The sequence below is a fragment of the Vanellus vanellus genome (genome assembly GCF_965231255.1).
Source record: "Vanellus vanellus genome assembly, chromosome: 23".
In the NCBI taxonomy this organism is placed as follows: Eukaryota; Metazoa; Chordata; class Aves; order Charadriiformes; family Charadriidae; genus Vanellus; species Vanellus vanellus.
This window is the reverse complement of record NC_138928.1, coordinates 3565198-3579206: the sequence shown is the minus strand read 5'-3', so window position 1 is coordinate 3579206 and position 14009 is coordinate 3565198. Positions and strand designations below refer to the sequence as shown.

General features: G+C 48.2%; 1 protein-coding gene across 1 annotated transcript in view; it reads left to right on the top strand.

Annotated features, from left to right (window-relative positions):
* Positions 1-14009, top strand: part of OARD1 (O-acyl-ADP-ribose deacylase 1) — a 357380-nt gene that overhangs the window by 277415 nt on the left and 65956 nt on the right. The gene's annotated exons all lie outside the window — the stretch shown is intronic.

The following is a 14009-nucleotide window of genomic DNA, read 5'->3' as shown; positions in this document are numbered from 1 at the left end:
AAAGTCACAAGCTAAAATCTTTCTAGGACTGAGAGCCAAAGGACACTATCTCGGAAAGTTCCCCAAATCACAGGAGGAGATGAGAATAGTCCTAACTGAACAGCACTCGCAGACAGACAGACTTGCATTGCCTGCATGACCGCCATGGAGCTGGGCTGATGTCATAGGCTTTAAGTGCTTTGAAACACATGCTTATTTATTTAGATTTATACAAACACCAGGGCCATAGGCTCCAGGCATCCTTGGCAAATATATACACCCTAAATGGTATCAAGATGACATGGCACCAGCAAGACAAGTGGCATAAAAATCAACCAATCCCCCCGCTCCCCCTGCCAAATTTCCTCCCTTTCCAGCCCTCTTCATCCCGTCATTTCCACGTGGGTGGGGAAATAGATAAGCTTTGCAACAGCACTGAACATCACCATCAGACACAGGGAACTCCGGAACAAGGGTAAAGCAGCAGTTGTGTATTGGTGCTTATCTTCATTATTTTAATATATATAAAACTGGTAAATTGGGGTTCGACCAAACTAAAAACAAACAGGGACGAGGGACCTTGTTAAAGCATCCTTGCAAATTGATTTGTGTACCTCCTGCTGCATTAGGCAGTGTGTCACCACAGTCCTGTGTTTCCACAGGACCTGCAGGGTGACCAGGCTTTAAGGATTACTCACTAAAAATTAAAGCCAAACTGGACTCCTGCCCTAGGAAACCCGCCAGATTTCTGCTCTTAAAGGAATGATAAGCCTTTGGGATGCTGCTTTTCTGACTGTGCAAAATCAGGGTCAAGTCTGGGATAAGAGCACCTCATTAAATAGCTCCAATCCCACTTCCCTTAAATCTGGAGGGAAGTCTTCCTCGAAGAGCAGAACCAAAACCCACCAGCAAGATGGTGTGCTCCTGACAGCCCAAATGGATTATACGAGGGCAAAGTGCTTTTTAGAAGGTGTTCCTTTCATGTATGTTGCTCTTAAGAAGATAAGAAAGCCTTCCTCATCCTTTCCGTTAAGCTCTCTAGTCCCAAATTCTCATTTTGCCTCGGCCTTTCAAGGGATGAGATAGTGATGGGGTTTCCCTGGTGTAACCAAGAGCAGGATCTGGGTGTCCCTGATAAATCATAGAATGGTTTAGGTTGGAAGGGACCTTGAAGATCATCTAGTTCCAACCCCCCTGCGATAGGCAGGGACACCTCCCACTAGACCAGGTTGCTCCAAGCCCCATCCAACCTGGCCTTGAACACCTCCAGGGATGGAGCTTCCACAGCTGCTCTGGCCAACCTGTTCCAGTGCCTTACCACCCTCACAGTGATTTTTTTTTTCCCAATATCTAATCTACATCTACCCTCTTCCAGTTTGAAGCCATTCTCCCTCATTCTATCACTACGTGCCCTCGTAAAAAGTCCCTCCCCAGCTCTCCTGGAGGCCCTTTAGAGACTGCAAGGGGCTCTAAGGTCTCCCTGGAGCCACCTTCTTCTCCAGGCTGAACAACCCCAACTCTCTCAGCCTGTCCTCCCAGCAGAGGGGCTCCAGCCCTCCCAGCATCTTTGTGTTCCTCCTCTGGTCCTGCTCCAACAGGTCCATGTCTGTCCTATGTTGGGGCTCCAGAGCTGGATGTGGTACTCAAGGTGTAGTCTCACGAGAGTGGAGTAGAGGGGCAGAATCACCTCCTTTGACCTGCTGGCCACACTTCTTTTGATGCAGCCCAGGATACGGTTGGCCTTCTGGGCTGCGATTGCACATTGCCAACTCATGTTGAGCTTCTCATCAATCAGCACCCCCAGGTCCTTCTCAGGGCTAAAGGGCTATACCGTATGCTAAAGCTGGCTTCCTCATGCTACTGGAATGCTGCCATGATTCTGCCCACATATGAACCAAAATTCATCTGCTTTGCACATTTTCCTCTTAACCCAACCTGTTCTCCATCTCATCTTCTCTTGTTTGTGATCAGTTTGGAAGGGTTTGTGCCTTTGTGTCAGGGACAGCCAAGCTGCTTGCTTATGACAGACCCAAGAGGGCTGCAGGTGTCAAAAGGGAATTCCTGCAGTGAAAATCATGGATGTAGTTCTGAGGAGACATGGATAGTGGGGAGTAAGACAGTGCGAGTGTCACCTGGTGAGAAAATAGTAGAGAGTGACAAAGAGCCATGGCACACACTGATTCGACATGTGTTAAGTGTGTAGCAGGAGCAGAAACATACACACAGAAAGAAAGAGGAAGTCAGTAGGCATAACCTCATGAAATGACACAAGACAACTCATGTTTGGGTTTACCATTGTCACCTCATCACTTTCCTTCCTTCCTACCACTGCAGAAACCACCCTCATCCAAACGTCCCCAATGACCTATTCCAACTGGCACCCTCTTACTGGCCAATTCAAACCAAAGGCCATGGTTAATACTAACAGCTTCACTGGGATTTTCTCAGAGAGGGGAAGCTCGCAGGTGGTGTGAAGCTTGTGATGGTGGCTTTGCACTGCGGAGTGCAACCCTACAGAAGCAGAGTACCTGTCCTCAGAGCAACATCTCACCATCAAACGAGACAATTGCAGCTGAGCTGTGAGCTGAGCTGCCTTCAGGCTGGGACAGGCTCAGGCGACGTCCCTACTCTGCAGTCGGTCCCCCCTCAGCGCACAGCACACGTTTCGGTTTGATTGATTTTGTAATTGCTCGTTTAATTGAACAGTTACAGCAACACTATCAGGAAAAGGTTTCAGGGCTGGGAAGGGGGGTGGGAGGGTGTGGGGGTGGAAGGGGAATTGGAGCTGGGGAAAGAGCAAAATGGGTTTTTCCCTTTCTCTTAAGATGAAAACAGAGAGAAGAGGAGGCAAGGAGCCGAGTTCCCTTTAGCAGGCACTGAGGAGGAGGAGAGCCGAAAACAATGAATTACGAAAAGAGAAGAAAAATGAGAAATGGGTTGAAAAGTGTGGCAGGGCCGGAGGGTCCCGGGGACTGCTTAGCCTCTCACTGACATCCTCTTCCTGCGAGCTGTGAATGCTGGCACCAGTAAAATGGGCCACAGAGAAGGAAAGCTGGGAAGCTGCGTGAGCTGGAAGGGGGGAAACAAGCAGGAGAAGGTGGGAGAAGATGGCTGTGTGCCTAAATAAAAGGTGCATGAGGAACACAGAGAGACAGGGAAAGCTATACCTGTGTTAGGGAAGCTGCAAAGAGCAGAGAGTGTATGAAAGCAAAACAGATGTGTACATGAAGGCCTGCATTTCAAGCACAAGTAAGGGCGGTGAACCTCCAGGGAGTCAGAGAATGGACCAGCAGGTATACATAGGAAAACCGGGATGTGTGAGAGTGCAGACAGAATGCACATATATGAAAGGAAAGTGAGAAAAAGAGCGAGATGGATGGACACCTCCACAAAATGAAGCGAGTGTGAGAGAAATCAGGACACATGCTGGCTGGGTTTATCAGTGAGCCTGCTATTGGGCATGCTCTGCTGTCATGCTCTGATATGAGGTTGCCACTTCTTCGCAGATCTGGTGCCACGCTTCTTTTCATGTCCGGGGCTGTGTGGGCACTACCTCTATGTGTCTGTGAACTTTCAGGAGCATTTCTGCCTCCAATCTGCATACACTGCCTAGGTGGGTTTCCCAAAGGGGTGAGCATCCTCTAGGTGTTGGCATGGTGGGCATCTGCATCACTTTTCATAGCATGTTTGTGGGCATGGGGAAGGCACAGACACGTGTAAATCCATGCGACATGCATAGCACACCTCTGCCTCAGCTTCCACAAGTCCAGATGTGGCAGTGTCACTGTGTGCCCCTCTGTGGTATGTGTGTGTGTGAGGAAGGAGCATGTGCCTGTTGGGAGTGTGTCAGGAAAAGGACAGGAGAATCCAGACAGGGTCAGGGGGGAAGGTGCACACAGAGGCCATGGTGCAGCTCCACAGCAAAGGAGATCAGGTTTCAGGAGAGCCTGGAGCGAGGGCTGGAGGGGGACAGGAGGTGGGCTTCGCTGCCTGCATTCCCTGGCAGGCAGCACAAGGCAGGTTTAAAGAATATCCTTCCATTTAGGAGTTTGTTTATTATTCTTAACTAAGCAGCTCAGACAGGCAAGCCAGCAGCACCATATCCACGCCGACTTCCCAGGAAGGCAGGGAAGGGAGGGACAGGAAGGCAGATTTCCAGACTAGGGGACAAAGGGATTTATGTACCGCTGGGCTAAGGAAGGGGGCAAAACTGCTTTGCCAACTATTTAGAAAGAGTGTGGAAGACACTCAGCTTTGGGATGTCAGAGTGGTGTCTGGGTGGGGTGCAGCTGGAGTATGGCAAACAGGATCATAGCTGACTTGCTGTTCCAAAACCCAGCAGCACCTTTGGGTTGGCTGCTCCTCTTAAGAACTTTAGACTTTTGTCTGAAATTCCTCAGAACCAGGAGCAGAGACTCAGCTATGCATTTTCTAGGGAGGAGGGAGAAATTATCTCTTCTCTTCTGTTAAAATCCACTTATTCCATCAGGACTCACGGGGCAGCGAGATATTTGTGGTAATCGAAATTCCCTCACCTTGCAAGTGTGTCCATACCAGGGAGTCAATGCACATCTCCCAGCTCTGTGTTTTGGCATCTAGCAAGTTTTTCAGCTACTGCAGCGATGACCAAGAACAAAGCAACCTAGATAGAAGGGAGAGAAGGTACTGGTGTGCATTCCTCAAAGGGACAGACCATATATATATATATCTGTGGGCTCCCTCAAAGCACAGGTGATGGAGAAGGGAGAAGTTCTGCACATCTATACATCAAGTGAAATACACGGGAGTATTTTCCTGCGTACTGCTTGTGCACGCACACCAGCTCAGCTAAACGCTGTCCATATGTGCAAAGATACACAGATCAGCATTTTTCAGCTAGCACCTTCCCCGTCTCTGGACTCTAGTGTGCAAGGGAGCACTGCAGGTCCAGGTGATGGGGCACCCATCTGCAGTGTGTGAGCACACCCCAAACCACCCCACATGCCAACGGGAGTTTTAGCATCCTTGCAGCTCAGAGGGCAGGACTGCAAGGGAGGGACCATCTTTGCCATTCGCTGAGTGCCGATGTGTGTGCTCACACTGTCATGAAAATGAGGTCAAGGAAGGTCATTCAGTTCAACAGTACAAATCAAGGAGGAAAGTAGAGTGAATACTCTGGAGGTCTCACCAGTGGGGGGTGGCCAGGGAAGCAGAGGAAGGGCTAATGAGACCAAGAATGCCACACACGGGCAAGCAGAAAATAACGGTGAATGAAAGCAGCCAAACGGTGGCAGCCAAAACAGAAGGCAGGAAAGCCCAGCCTCGGGTCCTTGATCCTGCGCTATAACCAATGCTTCGTGTTAACTCACAGGATTATTCTGCCAGAGCAGGCAGAAAGGCTCCACACCCTCCAGTCCCAACCCGCTGACAGGAAACCTTTCACTGGAAACTCGCTTGCGTTCAGTGCAAAATGTCTCACTTCTGTTAGCAATTTGTTCCCCATCACAAGCATTCCTGGGAGAAGTTTGGTGGGGGTAGGAAACAGGCCAGGAGGGCTGCATGTGGGGTGCTTCCACCTGGCGACCTGGTTAATAACACAATGGAGCAGACAGCTGGCCTTTCACCACCTCTCCCTCTCCTCCATGTCCCTCATTCCACCTTTCACCACCTCCCCCTCCGTTTCTCTCCTTTCTCCTCCCTTTTGCCAGCCTCCTCATTCTCCTTCTCTGCTTCCCCCTCTTCTTTCATCCCTTTATTTTTCTGCTGCTATATGCTCTTAGCACATTTGGACCTTGTGCTCACTCCCCTTTCTGCAGGCCTCCCAAACTCATCACACCTGTGTCCCACCGCACTCTCGGGTATGGCAGAGCTCAGCACTTTCTCCTTGGCCTTGGTCTGAGACTCCAAAATGCCTTTTGTGATCAGTCTTCCCCCAGCACTCTCTGGACAGAAGTCTCCCTCTTTCCCTCTTCCCTTCCCCCTTCTCTTTCTCTCCCTCACTTAATATTTTCCATATGAAGAAGCCTTCCTGAAGCCGCACACTGCCCTCTCGGCGAGTCTTAGGCGGGTTAGAGGAGACCCTGGGAGCCTTTAATCCTCTCTCTCTCGCTTGCTTTCATCCTCAGCCACAGCTGGACGCCCCATTGATGTGGAACAGACCAAACACCAGGCCTCTCGCTAAGCTGCTGCTGTGGGGCCTCTTCTCCTTTAGAGCAGAGCCGAGTCTGTGGCCCATGTCCTGCTTACAGAGTGCCTGTCCGGCGTGCCCGGCAGCCCCCGCACACACACGGCCAGCGCCTCCGGCCCTGGCTCTGCCTGCCTGCCTCCCCCCTGCCATGCTCCTGCTCTCACCGCTCACTAAAGCTACTGTTTCCCTGAACCATCTTCTACTGCTTTCTTCTAAGACAAGCCCCCCACCTTCTCCCTTATCCCAATACCCCACTTCTCCAGATTATTTAGCATTAATTCTCCACTGCCTCACATCCCTGCAGAGCGCCAGGCCTGGATGAGGGTGAAGGACTGGTTTGTGTTGCTCTGCTGAAGACGCAACTGGTTGCGATGCCCCCAGGAAGGACCAGGCAGTCTCCAGCATCTGGCGGATAAAGCCTTACTGCTGCAGCCTGCTTACAGTTTTGGGAAGAAGTGTCTCTGCTGTCTATTCAAGATCTCTCTTGAGGCACCCTGCAGGGTGAGGCAAGGATATACAGCTTCTCTAAAAAACTTCACAGCATGTGCAAGGTGGTTCACATGGGCACCTGCCTCCCGGAGCCAGGGAAGACAGAAGTGACCGGTGACCTGCCTGCAGCCAGTGCTGCGGCCACTGCCCACGAGCTGAGCGGAGCATTTCATTTTCATTGTGAAACGTGGGGCATATAGGAAAGGCACTGCAAAGGCCACCATTTCACCCTGGTGCCAGCTCCAGGCAGCTATCCGGCTGCTTTGGGAGCAGAGACAGGTCTGGGCTGCCAAAGACATCCCCCGCGGCTGCGAAGCCCCCTCCTGCAGCCCCCGGCCCCGGCACCCCATTACTGATCTTCCTCTGCCCTCTAGCGGCCTCGCACCCCAAAACCAGCCCTTCCCGACGGAAGGCAACAGAGAAGCGAATGTTTTTATCCTTGATTGGGTGAAAAGCCCAAAAGAAACTTCAGGGGGCTCTGAAGACTCCAAGTAGATAGGCAGAAAAGAGGTGGATTGATGAGAGTTCAGAGAAGGGAAAGAAAAATGATCCAAGCTGTCAGAAACACAACCTAGGAAGGAAAATTAGAAGACTTGGGGTTAGTTAGTGGAAAGACGAGGGGAGCCATGGCAGGCGTCATTGCATACAAAGCAAAAGAAAGGGCATAATCTGTTCTCTGAGTTCACAGCGGATACAAAAGGCAGCAAGGCTTTTGAATAGCAGGGAGAGGCAGATGTTAGGAGAAGCTTTCAAATAAGGATGGTGCAGCACTGGAACAGGTCACCAGGAGAATGCTGCGACCTAAACTAGTTAAACAGAGATCTTTAGAAATTACATCGAGAGAGCTGATCCTACTGTGAGTCACTGGGCTAGATTAAGTGACCTCCTGAGATAACATTCATCTTGTTTTTTTTTGTGATACTATAATTAAAAGCTATATTGATCCTCTGTCAGAGATGCAGCAAAAGGACCAACTTCATTACTTTCTTGCTGCTCCTTAGTGACCAACATGCTAGGTTTCAGACAGACATCTCTTCATGACCTGTCCTGCCCCAAAGAGCTTCTCTCCTCAAAGAGAGGACCTCCAGTGGACATGGCCAATGCAGATGCTCCAGGAGAGGCTGAGGCATTGCAATGCAGCACACTTCCTGGCTCAGTTTGTAGGCAACCAGTTGCAGAAACTGAGCTAATTGCAGACTCTTGGGATTAGTTCATAAAAGAATAAGTGCATTCCCTCTTCTTGTTACTGAGCATCAAGTGCCTGATGAGAGAGGGATTTGGGGACAAGACAATGCAAAGATATCTAGCACAAAATGATTAGCCAGAATGTATTGTTAATAAGCTGCTTATTCATCTAATTGGAAATTATTTGCAGCCAGGGTGTCAGTACAGTCTTTCTGCACTGCTCTGGTGGAGCGAGGCAGGTAGGTACTGGCCCAGGGGAGACCACTGTCAGCATATCTGCTGGCAGTGGGGAGGCAGAGGAATGTACTGCCATTATACTTCTCTAACTGTCACTGCCTTGAAGGGCAGAGAAGGGCACAGGGGTTTCAAGGGGAGGCAGAAGGGAATCTGCCAAGCCTCACTGACTAGGGGCATGCCAGTATGGCAACCACGAGGTGTCTGGGGAGCAGAGTGGAAGGACAGTCCTTCTCCAGTATCCTTACAACAGCTAGAACGAGAGTAGGGCCAAGAAAGCACGGACTCGAGACCAATAAGACCTGCCACTGCATGTGCTTCCCAAAGCAGCTATTCGAGGTAGAGCCAGCTGTGGAAGATCCATGAGCGAGTCCACCCCAGAGCTGCGACAGCCATCGCTAAAGGGAGACTTTGGTTGTGGCTATGATGCATGCATTGTGACTTGATGATTGAATTGGCAGTTTCCAGAGGTGGCTTTGCTCACCTTGGAGAGCTCTGGCTTTGTCCTGGTTTCCAGGAGGCAGAGTTCCTCGGGGAGGCCAAGGGACAGGAGGGGAAAAGCTACAGAAGCTGTTCCCCATTCCCTCCATTAGGCCTGCCCAGTGGGTGCACCACCCCCTGTCTTTCTCCTTCCCTCACCTGTGGTCAAACACAGGCCTACAAAGCACCCAGGTTCAGAGTCAGCCACATGGAGGTTTTTGTGCCTCCTGAAACATTTCTCCATTTTTCTGAGGCCAAGGGCTGGCTGATTTTAATGGTGTCACTAGTGCAAGCGTCAAGTGGTCTTTCAGGGACAACATTGAAAGTGAAGCAAGATGGTGAAGTGTAGCTTCTGTTGACACAAGGGGGAGAAGAAAACAGCTTCTCCTTGAATTCTACCTAATGCAGCTGTGTCTTCTGAACTGTCCAAGCTCTGTTGATATGGACAATTCAATTATTTAAGTGTGAATTTGGTTGTAAAACAGCAGTGAAGGATTTTTGTGCCAAGCCAAATGGTAAGCCACTAAGCTCAGCTTCTTCCTCCAGCAGCACCAGTGTGGGATAGGAGGGTACAGAGAGAAGACATCTACTAATCCTCTGATCTGCCTTCAGTGTTGCCCTTTCTTTTGGCTCCAAGACAGGCATGGAGCTCAGTTTCCTCCTGCTTCTGCTCTTGTTTTTCAGGCAAGAGAAGGGGCAAGGTGGTACAAGAGGCAAGGGGAGCTCAGGAACAGTGTTTCCTCTTGCATTTGTCTAAGGTCCTGTACAGGGCATGATATTCCAGCATTAGGAAAGGAATTTTCTGAAAGTTTGTCCCACCAAAGCAAGTTTCTTTTTCTCTGTACTGCTACAAAAGGAGAAAGCCAGCTCCAGTTCCCATTACGTGGAGATTCTGGCTCCTCCAGGACCAGAAGCCAAGTCACTCTGGGCACAGTTTCCTCTTCAAAAACAGATATAAGTGTGCCATGCAAACAACATGTCCCCTGGTACTGCCTGGCCCAACTCCACCACTCCCTGAAAGGACCATGTGGTCACTGGCTCAAGGGGCAACTGTCCTGGCAGTGATTCTGTGCAACATTTAATAGAAATCACAGCTATTTACAGTCAGGCTGAATCCATGTGAAGATAGGAAGGCCTTAAAGCATTTGTTTCATGGCTGTTAAAAATCAGCTCCTAAGAGGCATTTAAGATGCAGAATCCTGGGTGCTGAGGCACACCAGACTAAGTGCACAGAGCACTGTACTTTTGATCCAGCACAAAGAGCAACTCTGAGGGGAACAATCCCTCTGATAGCCTCTGTCGAGGAAAAGGAGAGTCTTTGGGAGGCAGTAAAGAAGCAAATGTACAAAAAAGGGTTGCTAATAATTTTGGAATTGGGATCATCCAAATGACAGCTCTATAATACTATTTCAGCAGCCCCCAGGAATGACTAGCACAGATTTACTATCACACACGACTGACATAGTCTGCCATTTCCTCACCAAACCTTTTATATCCTCAGTCTTTTAAAGCCTCCACAGAGCCAGCTCAGGCCTGTTAACTATTCCACAGAGGAAATATAATTCCACATATATTTGTGCTCACTGTATCTCCAGACACAGAGTCTGAATAGGTATGAAAAGATCAGTCCCTGAGCGCAGTACTAAGCTGTAACCAAAGCTGGAGAATCTCCTCATCTTTTGACGACCACACTTTCCTGCCTGATCCCTCCCTTTTTCTCAAATACACACCCCGAACCCACCAGCCATCACAGGAACACGTGCAGAACTACAGTGGAGCTGGCACCGAGCCACACAGCACAGTTTCTTCTTCCTTTTTTAAGGGACTCTTTCTGACTCGTGCTCAAGCAGGACAGACTATCCCCCAATGCTACAACACAAAGAACAGTTTCTACACCAGATCTTCACAGTCAGTCAGCCATCTTTGGTTGAGGAAAACTATAGTGCAAAATTGTGATTTTTTTAACCCCCAAATATATTTGCTTTCTGTGAAAGATCAGATTATTACTTAAAGTAAGTTTTTGTTATCCCCTATGATACAGTAAAAAAATTAATTCGGAATAAGGAAAAGAGCCCATTGTCCTATTAGCAATGCAGAGGGATGCTGAGGTACAACATTCCTTCTCTTCTCTTTCAGTGGAGAGAGCTAAACACTGGAAATTTTGAAAATATGGCTAGGAGTCTGTCCTCCCTATATGGCATATCACAGTCTTTTGAACAGGGAAATGTTCATAAGCTGGCACTGAAACAACAGCGCTCCCTCTGCCAGCCTGGCAGTTTATGCTCTCACACAACTCGTGACACTGCACAGGGCATGGACAGACCCACACCATGAGAAACACTGCAGAACGTGCTTCTGCGAATACTCCACTGCCCATGCTCTTAAAGGCCTTTTCCCTACCCTTGTTCTGTCTTATTTACTGCAAAGTTTGTACTAATAAACAGGCAGACAGCACAAAAATAATAGCTATAAAACCTACACATATCACAAATAACCGTGAAACCTGGGGGCAACATTTGAATGTTCCCCAAACTCTTCTCCTCCCTAACCTTTTGTTACCTTATTGCTAGATCACACGCTCCTCAGACCCAGAATTCAAGCAAAACACTATTAAAATTTGTTACATTAGTCTCCTTTTTCTCTATTTCTGTGAAATAAAAGGACAAGTTATTTTAAGGCTTACCTTGATTTTACATTCTTTCAAATATTTTTGCAAGAGGCTTTTTTCTTCCCAGAACGACAACCTGAGTGAGGTAAGTCAGCCTAAGAATTTACTCAGCCACTCCTACCTTGCTAGATTCTTCCACAAAGTCAGAAAAAGAGAATGACTTGCTTTACCAGAGGTTTTATACTAACTCATTTGATAATGGGCTGAGGCTGCTCAGCTGTGAACACTGATGAATTTCTCCCAGCTCTGCTGTGATGGTGGTAACAGGAAAGGAGAGATGGAGTGCTTCTATCTTAAAATTGCTACTATGCCTAAACCCAGCAGCTTCTTCCTGTCAGAATTTGGGATGCTGTGGGAAAGTAAGTTGTTATGGGAGAGGCAGAGAGAGCAAGAGGTGTGTGAGGTACACAGGACTCAGGTCCCAGCTGAAGACAAGGTCTGGATCTCACCTGTGAAGACTTTATCCCATAGTGGATAAGGCATTCATGGAAGATGTGTCATCATGGCTCTTAGCTGGGATTTATACTGTGGTTCTTATGTTCTACAGTGGTCCAATACCACTCTGCTATGGAGCTGAAGAGTCTCTCTGTTGTAGGCCCCTATAATGTCCAGAACTACAATGCTACACGGAAAGCCTGGTGCTGAAGGAAAGATGAATGTGATATCTTGGTCAGCACCGATTCTCACCTATCAGCATATCAAAACAAGGTTCATTCTGAGAGAAGCACTATACTTGATAACACCCAGAAGGGGAAAATCACAGTCACAATGCAGAAGCTGCAAGTTGAAGACTCAGGAGTGTACTGGTGTGCACACTGTACATGTTCTCATTTTTCCCAAATAATTGAGGTTATGCTGTTTCCAAGAGTGAATCTTTCTTTTTTAAGGAAAATGTGGGGCATTTTGTAGACTTCTACATCACTTTCTCTGCTTACCTTTTCAGTGTTTTGTATGACCTTCTCCGAGGTTACTGGGGAATAGCCATAGTAGGTAAGACCAAAAGTCTCCAACCCTGGCTGAAGCAGATAATTAGGAAAAAGTATAAAAACAGAGAAGCACATAGAAGCAGCTCTCCAGAACACTCTCCCAGCCTCCAGTGATTTTCTGGAGAGGATATTTTTGTTATAATAGCAATGGCTAAATTTTTTTTTCTCTTTAATTCATCTACTCATTCTGCTGATGCAAAAACTTTTGGTATATGAACATCCTGTGGCAATGAACTCCAGACTCGATGCATGCATGGAGAATAGCCTTTTCTCCTTGTCTGCTAACTACTGACTTCCTTCTTATAACAGACAGTGAATTATTGCTCCTGTTCTCTCTCTCCCTGCTATTCCTGACTTTATAGACTTTTGTAGTATCACTGCTGTCATTTCCTTTCCAGGCAAAAAGTTGTTTTAGTAATTTTTCGTACATAAGGTGCCTTGCATCTTTCTGGTCTTGGCTGTTTTTATCTGATCACCAAGTCAGCTGATGAATTCAGAGCAAAGGATCCTGATGTTTCCATTACAATGAGCTTTGTTTTGTTTGGGGACATGATTATATTATTCTAACATTTCTTCAGACCAACAGAATATTTTATATATATATATATTTCCAGAAACCCAAGGATACGTAGCTAGGGAGATGCAGTCTCTCTGCTGAGTGCCCATACAACACGCAAGATTACAAGGCTGTGCGGAAATCCTGGTGCAAAAAGACAATCAGGAAAGAGTGTGCTGGGTTGGTTAATACAGAAAAGATAAGCAGTCAGAATGAGAATAACACTCAGAAAGGAAGATGTACTGTAAATGATGACACCCAGAGGGGAGTTCTCAGCATCACCATGGAGAAGCTCACGGTAAAAGCCTCTGGGAAGTACTGGTGTGCTCTTAATGATGACTCTCACCTCTTCCAAATAAAGGAAATTAAGCTGGCTGTTTTCATAGGTCAGTGTCTCTTTTCTAAAATTGAAGAAACTTTTTTCTCCTCATTTTCCTTGCAGAAGAACTCATATCTCAGGCTTGCTGCCTCACCTGCTCCACCTATTCTCTGCTCTCTGTACTCTCCAGTTCATTTTACCTACTAGGCTGCTCCTGACTCCCAGTTGCCTCAGCCTATCATCTCCAGTTCCTGAACCACACTGGGGAACCCAAAGGACGTGCAGAACCAGGAAGCTGTGTTTAGCTGTCCCTTTTCACAGTAAGCCAAGAGGCAGTTATGTCCAGAGCTGTTTTTAATGGATTATTTCGATGTATGCATTGTTTCACCTTGTTGTACTTAAAAACAATTCAGTCGTACCTGCAGAGACATTAGTGTGTACTGTGCAGAACCAAATAGCTGTGCTCTGGTTTCTGCAGCTGGGCACTATGGGGGTAGGCACCCCGAGAGCAAAGCACGGGGCACACATGAGAGAGAGCACTATGGGGGTAGGCACCCCGAGAGCAAAGCACAGGGCACACAGGGAATGGCTTGGGTGGTGGGCACCAGGCATCCCAAATGGCACAGCCCATGGGAACGTCCACGCAGACACAGCCCAGGACACATTACCACCCTGGCTTTGAGGAGACTTTCCAGAAAGGGACTGGGCAGAGGACACCTTGGGAGCCCAGAGAGAAGGGCTGGGCCAGGACAAAGGACCTGCTCCATCTCCCATGGCTCGGGACAGCCAAAGGAGTGCCCCACTGCCACTGGCGTGAGGGCAGAGCGTGACGATGGCCAGGCGAGAGCAGCAAAGGGCCTTTGCCATCAGGACGGGCAAAGCTCTGCTCTCAGCCACTTCCCCAAATGCACTGAGAAATTGTCTTAATATCAGTCTTGTAACAAAAC